The sequence below is a fragment of the Hordeum vulgare genome, chromosome 7H, assembly GCF_904849725.1.
Source record: "Hordeum vulgare subsp. vulgare chromosome 7H, MorexV3_pseudomolecules_assembly, whole genome shotgun sequence".
NCBI lineage: Eukaryota > Viridiplantae > Streptophyta > Magnoliopsida > Poales > Poaceae > Hordeum > Hordeum vulgare.
The window spans coordinates 168,342,963-168,352,724 of record NC_058524.1 but is presented as its reverse complement, the minus strand read 5'-3'; positions in this window follow the sequence as shown (position 1 = coordinate 168,352,724).

Here is a 9,762-nt window from a genome sequence, read left to right as displayed (position 1 = left end):
AGAGAGGAGGAACATGACCCTCGAACCAACGGGCATTTTGAAAGTTATTTGAACGCTCAAACTTAGAGGGTCATTTGAAAATTATTTGCAAAAGAAAATAAACCTTTTAGGCAATTTTGTGAAAATAATTTTTTCTGAAGTTTTTTTTTTGCCGTGGAAAAATGCCCATCAATTATATTTTATTTTTCTGATAATTTTAGTATATAAAAACTCTTTATTCCGAATTGATTTGATTTCCTTTTTATCGTTTTAGTTTCCTAGTTTTAAAAATAGGAAAGGAATCGTTTTTATTAGGAAACTCGAGGTGGCCCATTAAGACTTTCCTATTCTGGCCCAAGAAGATCATCTGCTTCCTCCTCTCTCCCTCACGTCACAGAACTTTCCCCCCATGGACAGAGGAGATCCCCACCTCTGGGATTCGCGAAGCACATTCCTTCCAAGCACCTCCCGTTGCCTCTATAAGAACCCCCTGCGCCTCCTCGTTCCATTCCCGTTGAAACCATCCCCTCTCCTCGCCTCTAACTCGTGCCCCACCTCGCCGGAGTCGTCACCAGAAACTCGCCAGAGAACTTCCCCGTCGCCCCCCACGTGCAGGCTCCCCTACCTCGCTGCAGCTCTCCCCTACCCTGACGAGCCCCACCGCCCCCTGCCACCCCTCCTCCTCCGCCGCCCCACCCCACCCCTCGCCCTGCACCCCGCCATTGCTACTGCCCCTCCCCATCGCCAGGAGTCTCCCACGTCGGCCCCTCCCCCTGCACCTCCACCTCGCCCCCGAGGAAACTCCACCACGCCACCGTCCACCACTTCGCCCCGCCCCCTCCACCACCCCTCCCGCCGGCGACCCCACCCCACCAGAACTCCACCACCTCGGCCACCATTGCAGCACGGGAGCCCCAGCCACGGTAAGGCCCTCCCTCCTTTTTTTTACTTGTTTTGTTTTTTTAGCCCTTAGATCTATTTCCAACGGTATAGATTACATAGGTACTTACCCCTTCGATCTTTTAGATAAAACCGATCGGTTTTACTTTCACTTAAGTTTAGCCGAAGTGAATTAGTTAAATAGCGGCCGTTTGTTAGTTATCCCCGCAGCACTCACCCCCTTAGCCAATTAGAAAATGCCACGTGGACCCCTGTCCACAAATCAGTTTTTTCCCTTTTTTTGTTTTAGTTCCAAAAACAGCAAAGTTCCTGTTTTGTTTTGGCCATAACTTTTGATCCCGAAGTCCAATGATAGTGATTCTTTTTCCAGAAGCTCACAAATTGCCTGTAGTTTTCAAAAATATATAATTTGTCTATGTTTGAAATTTTCAAATATAAGTTAGATCAGATTTAGTTTAAACCTTGTTTTGCTTATTCCAGGAGTTTAAAAATAGCTTTTAATTTGATTCCTTTTGGTACTGATCACTAGTGATCTTATTTATCAGTGGTAAGAATTTCAGATTTGTTTGAGTACTTTCGCTCACTGTTTATTGCGAAACAATTTATGTTTCACCTCTTTTAGGATTTCGGCTAATTCCTTTTCTACTTTTGTTTTAAAATATTTTCTTTATTATTTCAGAAATATTATGTTTTGTTAGTTAAACAGTAGTTTTGCAACAAGTTTTTATTTTATATTTATTTGTTTTCATGAAATCAATTCTAGTTCATTGGTAACTTGCAATTGGTTTCCCCGTGTTTCAAATCCCGTTTGGGAATACTTTCAAAACGTTTTGTGAAAAATACTTTATTTTATATTAGTTAAACTTATATCTTAGTTCCTTGTTATTGTTTTATGTTAGAGAAAAACTATTTAGTGTTTGACATAGTACAAGACTCCCTAGTCTTATTTGAAGTTTCCTTCGGATTCCTATTCGCTCTCTCTTTTGTTTTGATTGCTAGTATGAGTGCTTATGTGAATGATATGTTTGTTATATAGATTTCATCGGAGAGTGAGAGTAGTCTATCAAGTTATTTTCTCGAGAAATTCTTCTTCGTCAACATCACCAGGCAAGTCACTTTGATCATACTATCACCTATGTTTTTATGCATCGTAGTTCTACCATCCTATGCCCAAATTGCATGCTGCTTAGGTACTTGGAAATTTTAGTATAGATTGTAGTATCATGTGGTAGGCACACAAAAACCCCGATACTTGGCCCCGGGACGACAAATTTCATATTGCTATGCTTGAGTAGATGGGAATTCGGTTGAGTGCATAACACGAGTGATGCGAGGTTGACTAAATAATCAAGACCGGTTAAGACAAGATTTTCAAGACCTCGGACGCAATGCAACTCTGGGTGAAGGACGGTTGATCGGCTCCCTGGAGAACCCAGTGGATGACCCGGGATGCTGGAGAGGCCATGGCATCCTGCGGAAAGCTTCACCCAGGCTCAAAGAGATGAACGGATATTTTCAAGACCCAAGGCTTACCTGCACAGCCACAAGTCATTATGGGCTCTGGCTTGGTTGGACAACACGGCGACTCTGGACAGGCGGTGCTAGCAGATGTAGAAGAACGGTAGGATTGGATGGGCACCGACAGGGATTCAGAGCGACCCGTTGAAAGACCATGTTTTGATCATCCAGTCTTCAAACACCCAGAAGTGCGAGGACATACTCGGAGGCGATCAAATTTTGTGGGGAACGTGTGCAAAACTCTGCACGGTACTCAAACCTAATCGATTAGCCGTGTCCACAGTCATGGACAACTTGAGCCAAAGAAACTGAAGTTATCTGGATTTCTCAACACCATTATATATATTTGATGAGGGTAATTATTGACAACTCGGGTACGAGAACTGGTTGGCGGAACCATCTCGTTAACAACCAACTTTTGTAGTAATATTTTGCTTTTAGCCCCTCTTGTTGTAGGATAAAATTGGCTTTATGCAAAACTTATAGCCCCACCTGCCAAATATGCATGTAGAGATAGATGATATTTTACCCCTCTCATATGTGACTTGCCGGCATATTCAATATGCTGACCTACACGACTGCAACGTCTTATGTTGCAGATATTTTCTTCGACGAGTAAGAGTACGATTCAGGGTTACGGTCTACACTCAACTTGCCGTTTGTGTTTATTGGGACTCCACTCCCTTGACTGCTTTCGCTGAGATATTTAAGGTATATATCGGTTTTACGCTATTTACATGTGATTGCACTTTGATATGTACATTGATGTACTGTGTGTGCCAGCATACTAATCCAGGGATGGCACAGATACACAGAGGCTTGACTCGTCTTGAGTCGGGTCGCTACAATCACAAAGCTCAATGAAGGTATTGAGATGGGATGCGGCATCTTCACTAGGAAGGCCAGAGAATTGCTCTTTCATAACAAGATTCAGCAAAGCTGCGTTGATTTCATACGATTCCGCACTAGTGGCGGGAGCAATCGAAGTACTAATATAATCATTATTATTAGTGCTCGAGAAGTCGCAAAGTTTGGTGTTTTCAGCCATGATGACTTCAACAAAAAAACAAGCACACAAGCAAGCGAGAAAACCAGCAAAGGGAAATGGCAAAGGCAAAATAAAACGGCGAAGGAGAAAGGCAAATGGAAACGACAAATGTGAAGTGGGGGAGAGGAAAACGAGAGGCAACTGGCAACAAAAGTAAATGCAAGAGATGAGTTTGTGAGACCTACTTGGATAGATCTTGATTTCTCCTCCACGGCAACGGCGCCAGAAATACTTCTGCTACTGCAACAAAAGACCTTCCAATGGCGCCAGAAATAGGCACGTTGACGGGAGAATACTTGACTTGATCCTTCTGCTGAGGCTATGCCTTAAGGGACTTCCTAGGCAAGTATGCAAAGGATTTCCCCCATGGCCTTGGAGCCTTGCCTTGGTGTTCCCTCGAAGCGGAAAGGGTGATGTAGCGTAGCGGTGGTAAGTATTTCCCTCAGTTTGAGAACCAAGGTATCGAACCAGTGGAGGAGTATCACAAGAGCCTGTACAAACACAAAAAGCTTGCTCCCAACGCTATAAGGGGTTGTCAATCCCTTATAGATTGTTTGCCAAGTGATAACTGAAAGCAACAAAGTAACAAAGCAAAGTAAAAGCGAAAGTGGAAACGATAGGTGTGAATAGACCCGGGGGCCGTAGTGTTTACTAGTGGCTTCTCTCATGAAAGCAAGTAGACGGTGGGTGAACAAATTACTGTCGAGTAATTGATAGAACCGCGAAAGTCAGGACGATATCTATGGCAATGATTATATCTATAGGCATCACGTCCAAAACAAGTAGATCGATACTTTCTGCATCTACTACTATTACTCCACACGTCGACCGCTATCCAGCATGCATCTAGTGTATTAAGTCCATAAGAACAGAGTAACGCCTTATGCAAGATGCCATGATGTAGAGGGATAATCTCAAACCAATGACGAAAACGTCATCTTTTTACCCTTGATGGCAACTACTTAATGTGTGCCTTGCTGCCCCTACTGTCACTGGGAAAGGTCACCACATGGTAGAACCCAAAACCAAACACTTCTCCCATTGCAAGAATCATAGATCTAGTTGGCCAAAAAAAACCCAAGACTCGGAGAAACTTACAAGGATATCAAATCATGCATATGAGAAATTAGCAAAGACTCAAATATATATCATAGATAATCTGATCACAAATCCACAATTCATCGGATCTCGAGAAACACACCGCCAAAGAAGATTACATCGGATAGATCTCCATGAAGATCATGGAGAACATTGTATTGAATATCCAAGAGAAAGAAGAAGCCATCTAGCTACTAACTACGGACCCGTAGGTCTGAAGTGAACTACTCACGAGTCATTAGAGGGGCGATGATGATGATGAAGAAGCCCTCCAACTCCAAAGTCCCCTCCGGCAGGGTGCCGGGAAGGGTCTCCAGATGAGATCTCGTGGAAACGGAAGCTTGCGGCGGCGGAAAAGTGTTTTCGAGGCTCCCCTGATTTTTTGCTGAATTTTTGGGAATATATAGGCCAAGGATCTTGGTCAGGGGGCGGCCAGGGATGCCACAAGCCTTGACACCGCCGCCTCCCCCTGGTGGCGGAGTGGGAGCTTGTGGGCTCCCTGGAGCCCACCTGGCTTGGCCCAGAGGCCCCCTGATCTTCTTCCGTTCGGGAAAAAATCATTTCAGGGTTTTTATTCCGTTTGGACTCCGTTCCAAAAACAGATCTGAAAGGAGTCAAAAACACACAAAAAACAGGAAGTGGCACTTGGCAGTGAATTAATAAGTTAGTCCCAAAAAAGATATAAAAGGTACATAAAACATACAAAGATGACAAGATAACAGCGTGAAACCATCAAAAATTATAGATACGTTTGAGACGTATCATCGTCCGTTTGGCAATAAATCGGGATGGATCGCGATGACATCGCGGGACGGTTCGTGATGAGATCGTGGTGTGGACTGAGCATTGGATTGCGAAGATGTTCGACTACATCAAACACGTTATATACACTTCCGCTTAGCGATCTACAAGGGTATGTAGATGCACTCTTCGCTCTCATGGATGATCATCACCATGGATAGGTCTTGCGTGTGCGTAGGAAATTTTTTGTTTCCCAAGCAACGTTCCCAAACAGTGGCATCATGAGCTAGGTTCATGCGTAGATGATATCTCGAGTAAAACACAAAAGTGTTTGTGGGCGCTGATGTTCAATTTGCTGCCCTTCTTAGTATTTCTTGGTTCGGCGGTATTGTTGGATTGAAGCGGCCCGGACCTACATTACTCGTACGCTTACGAGAGACCGATTTCATCGACTAACTTGCAACTTCTTGCATAAAGATGACTGGTGGGTGCCTGTTTCTTCAACTTTAGCTGAATCGGATTTGACGGAGGCAGTCCTTGGAGAAGGTCAAATAGCAATTTGCATATCACCGTTGTGGCTTTGTGTAAGTAAGATGCGATCATACTAGATACCATAGCGGCCACCTAAAATTTGCAACACCAAATTAGGGATTCCTAACTTGTTTTTGCAGGGTATGCATGTGATGTGATATGGCCAAAGACATGATATGATATATCGGATGTATGAGATGATCATGTTGTAATAGTTAAATATCGACTTGCGTGTCAGTGCTACGGCAACCGGCAGGAGCCATAGGGTTGTCTTTAATTATTTTTGTGCTTGGTGATGCTTTGCTTTATCGCTAGTAGTAGCTTTAGTAATAACATCATAGTTAGCGCAACAACCTCGATGGCAGCACAATGATGGATATCATGATGATGGAGATCATGGTGTGGTGCCGGTGACTATGGAGATCATACCGGTGCTTTGGTGATGGAGATCAAGAAGCACAAGTTCATGGCCATATCATGTCACTTATGATTTGCATGTTATGTTAATCCTTTTATGCACCTTATTCTGCTTAGGACGATGGTAGCATTGTAAGATGATCCCTCACTAAAATTTCAAGATAAAATTGTGTTCTCCCCGACTGTGCACCGTGGCCACAGTTCGTCATTTCGAGACACCACGTGATGATCGAGTGTGATAGACCCTACGTTCACATACAACGGGTGCAATACATTTGGACACACGGAACACTCAGGTTAAACTTGACGAGCCTAGCATGTACATACATGGCCTCCGAACACACCAGACCAAAAGGTCGAGCATGAGTCATATAGTGGATATGATCAAAATGGATATGTTCACCATTGAAGCTAAACTCAACTCACATGATGATCGGACTTGAGTTAGTGAATTTGGATCATGTACCACTCGACTAACCAGAGGGATGTCAATTTGAGTAAGAGTTCTTAAGTAATATGATTAATTGAACTCATTATCATGAACATAGTCAAAATGTCTTTGCAAATTATGTTGTAGCTTTCGATGTAGCTCTACTGTTTTTGATATGTTCCTAGAGAAAACATAGTTGAAAGATAATAGTAGCAATTATGCAGACTGGCTCCGTAAACTGAGGATTGTCCTCATTGTTGCGCAGAAGGCTAATGTCCTTAATGCACCGCTCGGTGTGCTGAACCCCGAGCGTCGTCTGTGGATGTTGCGAACATCTGACATACACGTTTTTGATGACTACGTGATAGTTCAGTGAGTAATGCTTAACAGCTTAGAATTGAGGCGTCGAAGATGTTTTGAACGTCACGGAACATATGAGATGTTCCAAGAGATGAAATTGGGATTTCAGGCTCGTGCCCGTGTTGAGATGTATAAGACCTCCGACAATATTCTTTGTCTACAAAGTAAGGGAGAAAAGCTCAATCGTTCAGCATGTGCTCAGATTGTCTGGGTACTACAATCGCTTGAATCAAGTGGGAGTTGATCTTCCATATAAGATAGTGATTGACATAGTTCTCCAAAGTCACTGCCACCAAGCTACAGAGCTTCGTGATGAGCTATAACATATCAGGGATAGAGATGACGATCCTTGAGTTATTCGTGATGTTTGACACCGAGAAAGTAGAAATCAAGTTGGGGCATCAATTGTTGATGATTAGTAAAACAACTAGTCTCAAGAAGGGCAAGGGAAAGAAGGGATACTTGATGACTAGAAAACCTGTTGTCGCTCTAGTGAAGAAACCCAAGGTTAAACCCAAACCCGAGACTAAGTGCTTCTTCATATAATAGGGGAACGGTCACTGAAGCAGAACTGCCCTAGTTACTTGGTAGATGAGAAGGCTGGCAAAGTCGACAAAAGTATATTGGATATACATGATATTGATGTGTACTTTACTATTACTCCTAGTAGCACCGGGGTATTACATACCGGTTCGATTACTAAGTGTTAGTAACTCGAAATAAAAGCTGCAGAATAAGTGGAGACTAGCTAAAAGCGAGGTGACGATGTGTGTTGGAAGTATTTCCAAGGTTGATGTCATCACTATCGTACACTCTCTCTACTTTCAAAATTAATGTTGAACCTAAATGTTGCTTGGTGTCTGCGTTGAGAATAAACATGATCGGATCGTGTTAATTGCAATACGATTATTCATTTAAAAAGAATAATGGTTAATATGTTTACTTGAATAACACCTTCAATGGTCTTCTGCCTAAAATGAAAGGTTTATTGAATCTCGATCGTAGTGATAGACATGTTCATAATTTTGTTGCCAAAAGATACAAAGTAGTAATGATAGTACCACTTACTTGTGGCACTGCCGCTTGAGTCATATTGGGATAAAATGCATGAAGAAGCTCCACGCTGATGGATCTTTGGACTCACTCGTTTTTGAATCATTTGAGACATGCAAACTATCCCTGTTGGTATAAATGCATGAAGAAACTCCATGGAGATGGATTGTTTAGACTCACTTGATTTCGAATCACTTGAGACATGTAAATCATGCCATGTGGGAAAAATGACTGAAGGCCTCGTTTTCAGTGAGATGGAGCGAGCAAGTGACTTGTTGGAAATAATACATTTTCATGTATGCAGACCAATGAGTTCTGAGGCATATAGTGGATATCGTTATGTTCTTACTTCACTTATGATTTGAGTAGATACAGGTGTATTTTCTTGATGAATCACATAGTCTGATATATTGAAAAGTTCAAGCAATTTCAGAGTGAAGTTGAAGATCATCGTAACAAGAGGATAATATGTCTACTATGTGATCGTAGAGGTAAATATATATCTGAGTTACGAGTTTGGTAAACATTTAAGACAATGTGAAAATTGTTTCACAACTCATGCCACCTAGAACACCATAGTGTGATGGTGCGTCCGAATGTCATAGCCGCCCCCTATTGGATATGGTGCATATTATGATGTCTCTTATCTAATTTCCACTATCGTTTTTGGGTTAGGCATTAGAGACAGTCGCATTCACTTTAAATAGGGCACCACATAATTCCGTTGAGATGACACCGTATGAACTATGGTTTGGAGAAACCTAAGCTATCGTTTCATAAAAGTTTGGGGCTGCGACTCTTATGTGAAAAAGTTTTAGCCTAATAAGCTTGAACCCAAAGTGGATAAATGCATCTTCATAGGTCACTCAAATCAGTTGGGTATACCTCCTATCTCATATCTGAAAGCAAAGTGTTTGTTTCTAGAAATGGGTCCTTTCTCGAGAAAAAGTTTCTCTCGACAGAATTGAGTGGGAGGATGGTGGAAACTTGATAAGGTTATTGAACCGTCACTTCAATAAGTAGCAGGGCGTAGGAAGATGTTCCTGTGGCGCCTACACTAGTTGAAGTGGAAAGCTGATGATGGTGATCATGAAGCTTCAGATCAAGTTACTGTTGTCGTGGGTATAAGTCTGACAGTAGATGTACAGGGTACAGAAGGATGGGCAGAGCCTTAGCTACGGCGAGGTTGTATGAGTTCAGGCCCCTCTACGGTGGAGGTAAAAGCCCTACGTCTCAGTGCTCTTGGGAGCTTGATGTCGAGTGGAATATGGATTACAGTGAATTGCCAACCCCTGCACCAGTACGGAAGGGCGGCTTATATAGAGTGCCCTGCCCTCCATAACGGTTCGATGCACAGGGGTGGAGTAGTGGCGAATAAATGCCTACGTTACAGGTAACGTATGCCCTAAATGCTAATAAAGGTACATGAAAACGTATGACCGTTGTCCTCCAGGGGGGTTACGATATACAAAGTGGAATCCATTCGGAAAGTTTGATACTCTCTGAATGCACGTCTCCGACTGGATGATGGAGGGATCGTCACCGACTGGATGATGGGAAGTCCTTAATTCAGTCGGAACTGACTAAGGGCCTTGTCCCTTATGAAGGGTAGTCCTGGGGTAGGACCTATAGGGCAGGCCTATGACCCTACCCTCGGACTATAATCCCATCATTAGTCCCCGAATGG